Below are 10,804 nucleotides of genomic sequence, written 5' to 3'. Positions count from 1 at the left end.
TCCCAACTCTGGAGGGGGATAGAAAACTCACATACCCGCAGAGAGCAACATCTACTAGGTGCTGTAGAGTTTGTGGATCCGCCAAATGCCCCAACCCTATTCTTATGGCAGTCCTTGTGGCCAGTAGTGTTAGCAGAAGAAAGTCCCACTGGTGCCTGCTATACAGATGCCTGGAAACAGGAAGGGAGGTCAGCAGCTAAGGGGCTGAACTCAGCGTGAGTTGGCTGGGGATCACTCAGCAAAGGTGTAGACTTCATCACATTTGCTACATAGGTGATCGTGTGACAGTTTTACTTCAATTACAATTTTTTTTTAACTAGACAAAAACTTCATTTTTTTACATACATATATATGCCTGTTTTTTTTTTCAGATTCTTTTCCCTTATAGGTTATTGCAAAATATTGAGTAAAGTTCCCTGTGCTATACAGTAGGTTCTTTTTAATTATCTATGTTATATATAGTAGTGTGTGTATATTAATCCCAAACTCCTAATTTATCCCTCTCGCCCCACCACCACCCAGTCTTGGCACTTTTGAAGACAGATGGATTGTAGAATATCCAGCAAATTGAGTTTGTCTAAGGTATTCTTGTGATTAGACTAGGGTTACAGAATTTGGAGAAGAATAACTTCTCATTACATCATATCAGAGAATATTTGATGTCCACATGAATTATCACTGATTATGTCTGCCTTCATCACCTTGGTTAAGGCAATGTCTGCAGGTTTTCTCCATTATAAAGTTATTGCTTTTTTCATACACTATTCTTTGCAAGCAAGTCATTAAATCCAGCCCATGTTTAAGGGGAAAAGAATTAAGCTCCACTTTCTAGAGGAAGAAGCAGAAAGGAATTGTGGACATATGTTGAAACTACCACAATAATTAGTGAATATTTAGGGGAAGATACTTTGAAGCTGGGCTTCCCTAGTGGCTCAGTGGTAAAGAATCCACCTGCCAATGCAGGAGGCAACGGTTCGATCCCTGAGTCAGGAAGGTCCGCTGGAGAAGGAAATGACAACCCACTCCAGTATTCTTGCCTGGGAAATCCCAGACAGAGAAGCCTGGCAGGCTACAGTCCAAGGGGTTGCAAAGAGTTGGATGAGACTGAGTACGCACACACGCACTTTGAAGCTATGCAAATGTTTTGTTTCTCCTTAAAAGTTTTTCCCGCTAATTTTTGCATTCATCAGAAGACTGCCTTTAGAAATTATTACTGTGTTGTTCTAATGCTGACTTTCTATTTCTCTCATTAATTCTACATGTATTATTTGGGATTATGTTATAACACATTTTTCCATCTCCCCATTTATTTATTTATTCAATCATTTATATCAATATGAAATCATGAATGTTTATTTGTTCTTTGGGTTTATAAAGCAAAATTTACATTTTGTAGTTCAAACTGTTGCAGCTTTGGGCACTAAGAGCTCTTTCAGGTTGTCTCTTGTGCCCTTTTGATATACTTCCACTTAAATTATTTCTCATTTACTTTTATTTACTTATTAATTCATAAACTCCCTTGCTTTCTGTTATCATCACAAGGTGCTCCAGGATTATTTCCCACCTGAACCTTAGAATCAGACAAATTTTCATATGTTGTATTTTCATTTTCACTTAAGTCAAAATGTTTTCAACTTCCACCGAGACTTCCTTTTGACTCATAACTTACTTGGAAGTATGTTGTTTACTTTTCAAATATTTGATGATTTTATAAATAACATTCCATTATTGATTTCTAGTTAAATTCTGGTGTGGTCCAAGAACATACTTTGTAGGACTTCTATTTTAAATTTTATAAGGTTTGTTTTATGGCCCAGAATGTGGTCTATCTTGGTAAATTTTCCATGTGTACTTAGGAAGAATGTGTACTCAGCTGTTGTTTATTTAGAGCACTCTATAAATGTCAACTAGGTCAAGTTGGTTAATAGTGTTGCTCAAATCATCTATATCTTTACTGGTATTTTATAGGTAAAATATTAACCAATGTATTCCAACTAGAATTGTGGATTTGTCTATTTGTCTTTTCAGGACTAACATTTTTTCCCTTTATATATTTTGAATTTCTCCTGTTAGGCACATAAACATTTAGGATTATTATTGTTTTTATCATTATGTAATATCCCTTTTTATCTCTGATAATATTTCTTGTTATAATGTTTACTTTTATTGTAATTAATGTAGCTACTCCAGCTTTCTTCTGTATGCCTCTGAAATTTTTTGTGGAAAGCAGGGCATGCTATATTGGACAGTAGATTCTAAGGTATATATTTTTTAATGCTTGGAGGGGAGCGTGCCATTCCTTTTGCTATGTCTTTGGTGTGAAAATTTGTAGTAATATAATCAGGAAGGAGATGGGCTGGATTTGAAGTTTGCTTTACACTTGGCTTTGGGTCTTCTCTTGTCATGCTCCCCAAAGAGAATCTTTCTTGTGCTTCTCGTCCAACTCTATTTCCTTGTTATTTTTACTTGACACTTGTTAGCATGGTGGTGGTGGTATTGAGGAGGGAGGGGGCTATTCTCCAACATTCTGAGTAAGCCCCAATCTTAGGCAGATGCTATGAACCTGAGTTGGGGGTATGGCCTTCAGAAGTATTCCTGCTCCTCTTTCACACATAATGTTGGGCCAATCCCACATTCTTGTCTCATCCCAGGGGAAGTTTTTGTCCTCATTTTAGTTGTTCCCAGCTGAAATTTGGTTTCTATTGGTGCCATCAGGCTACAGTTTTTGTTGCCCTTGTCACTGCAGATTGTTTCTGTTTCTTATAGGATATAGGAATGGAATCTGGGTGAAGTTTCAGCACAGCCTGCTGCTCTTCTCCACTAGTCAGCAGCACAAGGAAGAGGGTGAAGCTCTCTCAGGATTTTCTCCATCTTCCTAGTGAGCACCTATGGGATTCCAACAGGAAAAATACTACTAGGAAGTGTGAAATTTTCTATGTCTGCAGCCATCGGGGACCTCATACTCTCATAGTAGTCCACATTCAGCCTTTAGTAATTTGCTTTTTTAAAAAATCTGGCTAAATCCTCTTCCTGGATCGAATGGCTTTTGGTAGCCTCTGTGCCAGGTTAGTACTAGCTTCCTGTTTTTCTTTGCAGCCATCCATCATCTATCTCTAGATTTCAGGTTGTCGTTTGCCCTGTAACTTTTGTCATCTCATGTGTTTAATTAAAAAAACATTAGTTTGTAGTTTGTTCACCTTCCTTGTTGTTGTTGAAAGAATGGGAGCAACAATTTTTCCAGCCCTCTACATCTCCAGGGTGAAACTGGTGGGTGAAAATTTACATGTATTTATTCAGAGACCTAGGCTCTATTCTCTGGTGGTTTTACTATCCACTAAGGCCCACATATAATTATTCATGTTCATAGCTGGATTTTATTTAGTTGATATCTTTAGGTATTAGATTACTAGGTATTGCAGTGTGTGTTCTCTAGGAAACAGACTCTAAGACAGAGGTTAACATGGGGAAGTTTGGTCCAAAGTCATACATCGGAGAGGCAGATGTCTCCAGCCGAGGGAAATATCTAGAGAGGGCTGTTCAGGGCCATCACCTGGGAATGGCTGGAGAAATAAGACCTGAAGGGGATCTGGGCAATATATAATGGCATCTGATAGACTGAATCAAAACAGACACATATCTTAAGGCTCTTGATAGACCACTGTCAAGAATTTCACAATTCAGGAATTCCCTGGAGGTCCAGTGTTTAGGATTCTGTGCTTTCACTGCCGAGGGGACAGGTTCGATACCTGGTTAGAGAACTAAGATCTCACAAACTGCACAGCCAAAAAAAAAGTTCCAGCAAGGTTATACTTAATCTCTTGTACCTGTTTTTTTCATCTGTAAAATAGAAATTAAAAGATCTACTTCATAGAGCTTTCACTGTGAGAATTAAATAAGTAAATATAATATTCTTATAATAGTGCCTAGAATATACTAAACACTAAATTACTTTTTATAAATGTGACATGTTACATTTTGTAAATTTAAGCTTGTTACTTTGATACACTTATACATTGCAAAATGATTATCATTGAAGCAATATTTATCACATTATATAATTATAGTACAATATTACTGTCTGTATTCATCATACTATGCATTAGATCTCTATAACTTGTTAACTACTCATTGCAAGTTGGTAACCTTCAACACTATCACTTTTACACCCCCACCCCTGGTAACCACCATTTTACTCTCAGTTTTTTATTTTTATTTTAATTGGAGGCCAATTACTTCACAATATTGTGGTGATTTTTGCCATAGATGGTGGTTTTTGCATTTTTAGATTCCATGCATAAGTGTTGTCATTTAACTGCACTTAGCAATATCAACAGTTCTGGGTGATGGAAATTACCAAAAGACTTGGGAAACTATTTTTAAATAAGCACCCCATAAAACATAATTATTGCTGAAAAGTTCACCTAAAAATTCTTATCCCATTTATATGTAGCTAAATCACTGTTCTTAACAATTATGTCTCTGTCAGTTCAGTTCAGTCTCTCAGTTGCGTCCAACTCTTTGTGACCCCATGGACTGCAGCACACCAGGCTTCCCTGTCCATCACCAACTCCTTCAGCTTGCTCACACTCATGTCCATTGAATCGGTGATGCCATCCAACCATCTCATTCTCTATCATCCCCTTCTCCTACCTTCAATCTTTCCCAGCATCAGAGTCTTTTCCAATGAGTTAGTTCTTCGCATCAGGTGGCCAAACTATTGGAGCTTCAGCTTCAGCATCAGTCCTTCCAATGAATATTCAGGACTGATTTCTTTTAGGATTGACTGGTTGGATCTCCTTGCAGTCCAGGAGACTCTCAAGATTCTTCTCCAACACCACAATTCAAAAGCATCAATTCTTCGATGCTCAGCTTTCTTTATGGTCCAACTCTCACATCTATACATGACTACTGGAAAAACCATAACTTTAGACTACCCATAAAAACTTCATGGGACATTAGACAAAGTCAGCCATCATCTTGAGCTATTTTCTTTCTTTTCCTGATAGATTTTGTAACGAAGCTAACATGAACTTATGGCTAGTAAACTCAGAATAAAAGTTGTGTGTCTGCTTTATATGTGATGCTGATACCTCTGAATATGTATCTAATCTCAAGTGGCCTCAGCCTGTAGCGGCTTGAAGCAGAATTTCAGTTCCTCAGTCAGAGAATTGAAGTCAGGTTGTGGCTAGGAGCACCAAATCCTAGCCACTAGACTATTGACCAGAGACACGGCCCTGGCCCATTTGGCTTTATAGAAGTGAATTTCCGTAAAGAGATGGAAAGCAGTGAAACAAGTAAGTGTTTATTTGGAGGAAAAAAGATATGTGTGGACAGGCAGATTCAGGATGAGTTGCACCCATGTGGGAGTTTGAATCACTCACATGGGGCATTTCTTCCAGGTTTTCTTGTCTAATTATCTTGCTTTGCCTGGTTCTGAGTCCATGTTTTGTTTATCTCAGGGTCCTCCTGTGTGTGTGTGTGTGTGCCTCTCTCAGTCAAGATGGATTCTGGTGAAGAGACCTATGGGTAGATTGACATCATTTACTATGAGGCGATACCCCCTTTCTTTTGACCTCCAAGGAGCCTTTCTGCACATGTGTAGTTAGGAAGGTCTCCTTGACCTTGAGAATGAGGAATATGTGATTTTTTTAGTCTCTTATCTTGGCAGAATTCAGCTCTTCTCTCACTCTTGCTGTTTTGGAATATCTGTCCACAGGGAACAAAATCCAGCTGCTCAGCCTGGGGCCCATCTATCTCCTGCCTTTTATCCATTTGAATTAATCAACAAATTTAAACAAGCTTTATTTACTGAAGATTATCTCAGATATTGTGAACTTGCAAAAAATTTGGATTAGTTTCTCTATTTCTGAGAGTATTGGAACACCCATTTCTTACAAGAGCTTGTCCTTCATAATCAATGAAACAGACCTCTTTTAAAAATTAATTTCGGCAATATCATCTGAAGGTAGAAAAATATCACATATACATCGACACAAATAAACAAACAGACAGATGCCAACAGAGACCTTATAGCTATTGTTCTAAAATTTTAGTCATGATTCAGATACAAAACTCACTAGTTTATATGTAACAGCTGGATCCAAATTTTGTTTCTGGCAGTTTGGAATAAACCTCCTCACTCAGAGGGCTGAAGTTTCTTTTAAACTAATAATTATAGAGAAAATATTTAAGATTTTCCCATATTTTTCCATAAATATTTTTGGAATATTTGCCCATAGTCCAACAGCTACTCTTTTGTTTTGTTTTGTTTTCTGTTGAAAAAGATTTCTTTACAGTTTGCATTTCAAAGAATGGCTCTCTTGTAGGTCCTAGAGAAGATGGGGGTAGAATATTTATATCTCAAGAAGCACAGACAAAGTATCCAAGTTTTTTTCCAAGGAGTTTTAAGATATATTTATCTGTTTTCAGAGGTATAGTGTAATTACTCTTTAAAATTTTTCCTTATTTTTCTTAAGTGCAGGACAGTTCTGTTTCCAATGTCCTAATCTTTTACAATATCTGCAAACGCTTTGAGATGAATAAGAAAGGTCTGGGAATTGGTCAAAAGGATGGGTAGATTTTGGATTGCTTCTAGAACTGAATTTCTGGTTTCATACAGATTTGCAAGACAAAGACTGTTGTTTCATGTTTCTCAGAGTTGAGTTGTAGCCTCAGTGAAATCAAAAGGCTGATTCACTCATCTAACTACATTTTCTTTGATTTACTTCTTTATATCAGAGAGATTTCTAACTAAGATGGAAATCAAAATATTTCTATGCTTAAGAACTTCAGGGTTTTATGCAGTATGACTCTAAAAATGTCTATATAAATCATTCAACAAAGACCTTCTTTTTGAGTGCAATTCAGCTTTGGACTAATTCACCTCAAGGGAGGAAACCTCTACTATTGATTTTATCATCCTTCAGCTGATCATTTCTATAAGGGCCTAGGATAAATTCTGGTCATCTGTTTCCTCTGTGAAATGAGGTTTTTCCCAAGGGGCCATTTTGCTTGTCTGATAACTATAGTATAGTCAAGGGTAGGAAGAACAGACCTTAGCAGCCAATCAAGGTACCTGTGAGCAGGGTTTCTGAATGGCCAATAATCTTTCTAACTCCTCAGTAAATTTGATAGGATCTTCTGAAAGTGGAGGCAAAAAGAGATTTGTAATTTCATTTTTGAAGGGAGTCCCTAAGACTAGCCATCATAATCTTACTGAGACGACCCAGAGGGATGGTACAGGGAGAGAGAAGGGAGGGGGGTTCAGGATGGGGAACATGTGTATACCTGCGGTGGATTCATGTTGATGTATGGCAAAACCAATACAATATTGTAAAGTAATTAACCTCCAATTAAAATAAATAAATTTATAGTTTAATAAAATTTGATCTTTCCATCGGTACCAGTCAGACAATTCTTTGTGATGAGAACTCTGAAAACATTATTTTTTTCTAGTAGAGTTTTTTCAATTCAAAGAGTCCATGGTCTGGCCACTGACCAGTAGGACCTTAGGATCTTATGTTAATCTCAGTAGCAGCTCAAGCCAACAAGCTGCTGTGCTAGTCAGAGGGTGTCTGGAACACTGATGTTCCTGGCATCATGCTTTGGGACAGGCAATGAATGGCAATCCAGAACCTTTCAGTTGGCATTGTCTTAGATAATAAGGAGTCCAGCAACCTATTATTATTGTTGCTGTCATTTTGCAGTGGCACTAGCAGTAAATAAAGGTGCCCATCTTTCAGCACAATAGCTACCCATGGGGATTTTCATTAAAAATAAAAATTTCTGCTTAAGGCCACTTATATTTCTTTGCAGATTATCTGCCCATGTCCTTTTCCCATTTTTCACTGGATCTACATTTTTTTCTTGCTGTCGATTCATGAGAATTTTTCAGATCTTAATATTCATCATTTATCAGTCATATGTTATAAATGAGAAACATATTTCTAGTTTTTTATGTATCTTTTAGCTTTTTTAGGTTAGATTATTATACTTTATATACTTGCTTTAAGAAGTCTAATTAGTGGATCAATGTCAAAATAACATTAATGATAATGAATATAATGTTAAAGATATTGTTTAATGTTGCCTAACACCAACTGAGTAGTCACTATTCTTGCATGGTAAGAGGCATTCATTCATTTATGCATTATTTTGCTTTGTTCTTTTTTTTTTTAATTTTATTTATTTTTTTATTTTTTAAATTTTAAAATCTTTAATTCTTACATGCGTTCCCACCACAAATCTTTGAGATGACATCTTATTTTAGGCCCATTTAATAGATAAGAAAATTGAGGATTAGGGAGATTAAACAACTTGTCCTAAACTGGTAAGTGGTAGAATTGGGACTGAAACTCAGTTCTCTTAGATTTCACATCCAGCATTTTCCAAGGTGTGTTTTATGAAAGACTATCCCACAAAACACTACACATACACATGTGTACAAATATACACATACGCATAAACACAGGTGTGTTCCATAGTCAAATCAGTCCAGTAGAATCTTGAATACTTGATTCTAGAGACAGTTCATGTATGTTAGCATATTAAAAGCTCTGAGGGACACTTTGGGAAAGAAAGTTGTTTAACTTCTGTAATCTAGGATTTTCCCCAAATTAACTTATCATAAATCTTTTATTCTCCACTGTACCACTTAACAGATGTCAGAAACAGTGTTCTGTTTCACACACTGGCCACACTATACTACTCAGTCTCTCAACCAGAGGAGGTTTTCAATGGCCAACTCTCCGAGATTCTGTTCACTCATCACCAATACAGATGTAAACAGAGAATGACCTCATCAAATTAGCTCGTGACTCAAAATGGAGAAGAAAAGCTGCTGCACTCGATAACAAAATAAGGATTTAATAACCTGGCACAGTGGACAGGAGTAAGCAGATACAATCTGACAGGGATAAATGTAAAATCTGAAAGTTAGGTTAAAACAAAAATCCATAATATGAGTACAATTTTGGAGAAAGCTTGATTTCACAAGTATTTGTGTGAGGAAGCCTGGAGAATTTAATTGATCATAAACGCAATAAGAAACAATAGAAATGTATTCAATAAGCAAGGAAGTACTAGCTCAGTTGGTAAAGAATCCGCCTGCAATGCAGGAGACCCCAGTTCGATTCCTGGGTCGGGAACATCCGCTGGAGAAGGGATAGGCTACCCACTCCAGTATTCTTGGGCTTCCCTTGTGGCTCAGCTGGTAAAGAATCTGCCTGCAATGCAGGAGTTCTGGGTTTGATCCCTGGGTAGGGAAGATCCCCTGGAGAAGGGAAAGCTACCCACTCCAGTATTCTGGGTTGGAGAATTCCATGGACTGTATAGTCCATGAGGTCCAAAAGAGGTGGACACGACTGAGGAACTTAAAAAACAAACAAACAGTTTTAAAATTAATTAATTTATTTTAATTGGTGGATAATGACTTTGCAATATTGTGATGGTTTTTGCCATACATCAACATGAATCAGCCACAGGGATACACGTGTCTTCCCCATGCTGAACCCCCCCCCCAACTTCCTCCCCACCCTATCCCTCTGGGTTGTCCCAGAGCACTGGCTTTGGGTGCCCAGAGCACTCGAACTTGCACTGGCCATCTATTTTACATAGGGTAATGTACATGTTTCAATGCTATTCTCTCAAATCATCCCACCCTCACCTTCTGCTTGGATACAAGGATAGTGTTCAGAGTGGCAGAGATCCATATCCATTCCCTGGCCGCTGTGCTGGTCAGAGGGTATCTGGAGCACTGTGATGTTCCTGGCAGTGTGCTTCGGGACAGGCAATCCAGAACCTTCCAGATGGCATTGGCCACCACCATCTTTTGAGCAATAGTAGAAATATCTCAAGCTGTTTAGTCTGGCAACAGTAGATTCTGGGTGGCTGTTGGGAACAGGTGATTATACTGGATGTTTTTCATTTCTTTCCCTTGGTTCATTCATTCTCTGTTCTTCTCCATTGTGGTTTGTATCCTAGGAGACTCCCTGGCCTTTATTTGCCAGTGCAAGGTACTGAGGGAGATTAGAGTGTAAGCGGAGAGTAAGGTGGGTTCCCTTGGCTGCCTCCCTGCTGGTTTGCTGGGTGGCTCTCTCCTCCAGCTTCAGCTACCCCCTCTGATCTCAGATGACATTCCCATCACCTTGACCCTTCAGGCTTAAGCTCCTGTCTGTCCTTGCTTGCTCTGGGGTGGGGGTGGCAAGGAGGAGGTTGCTAGGATTTGCCTAACCCTGTTCACATCTTCATAAATACCCTTTGATCATGCTCTCTTTAATTACCCTGCCTGAGTGTGTCATCTATTTCCTGCTGGGACCAGACTCATACTGATGCTGGAATGATTAGGGTAATTATTTTCAAATATTTCAAGGGCTGTCCTCTGAAAGAGGGTAGAATTAAGACAAGAGAGTGGAAGCTATGGGAGATTGAATTCATCTCCTCCTTTATTCATTCATCTAATCTTATTAAGCCTCTATGATATACCAAGCATTGTGTTAAGGATGAAGCAGTGCTCTACAAGCTTATAAAGAGGTGAGTTAATCTTGAATAGAAATAGGGGAGGCCTCCCAGGAAAAGATCTAAAAGATGAGTAAGGATTAAAGGGGAAAGAAAGTAGAGCTTGGTCAGAATGTTCCAGGAAGAGGAGCTTACTTGTGAGAAGGCCGGACATGAGAGTAAAAGAGATTTGTTCTGGGAAGTGAAAGACAGCCCCAGTGTCTAGTTTCTCTGACTTTCTGTTGGAAAGAGAACATTAAGGTTTGAGGCTGGGGGAGGGAGGAGGGTCAAACACGCAGAGCTGCTGTGA

Source organism: Capra hircus (assembly GCF_001704415.2).
Source record: "Capra hircus breed San Clemente chromosome X unlocalized genomic scaffold, ASM170441v1, whole genome shotgun sequence".
In the NCBI taxonomy this organism is placed as follows: domain Eukaryota; kingdom Metazoa; phylum Chordata; class Mammalia; order Artiodactyla; family Bovidae; genus Capra; species Capra hircus.
Note: the sequence above shows the minus strand (reverse complement) of the source record.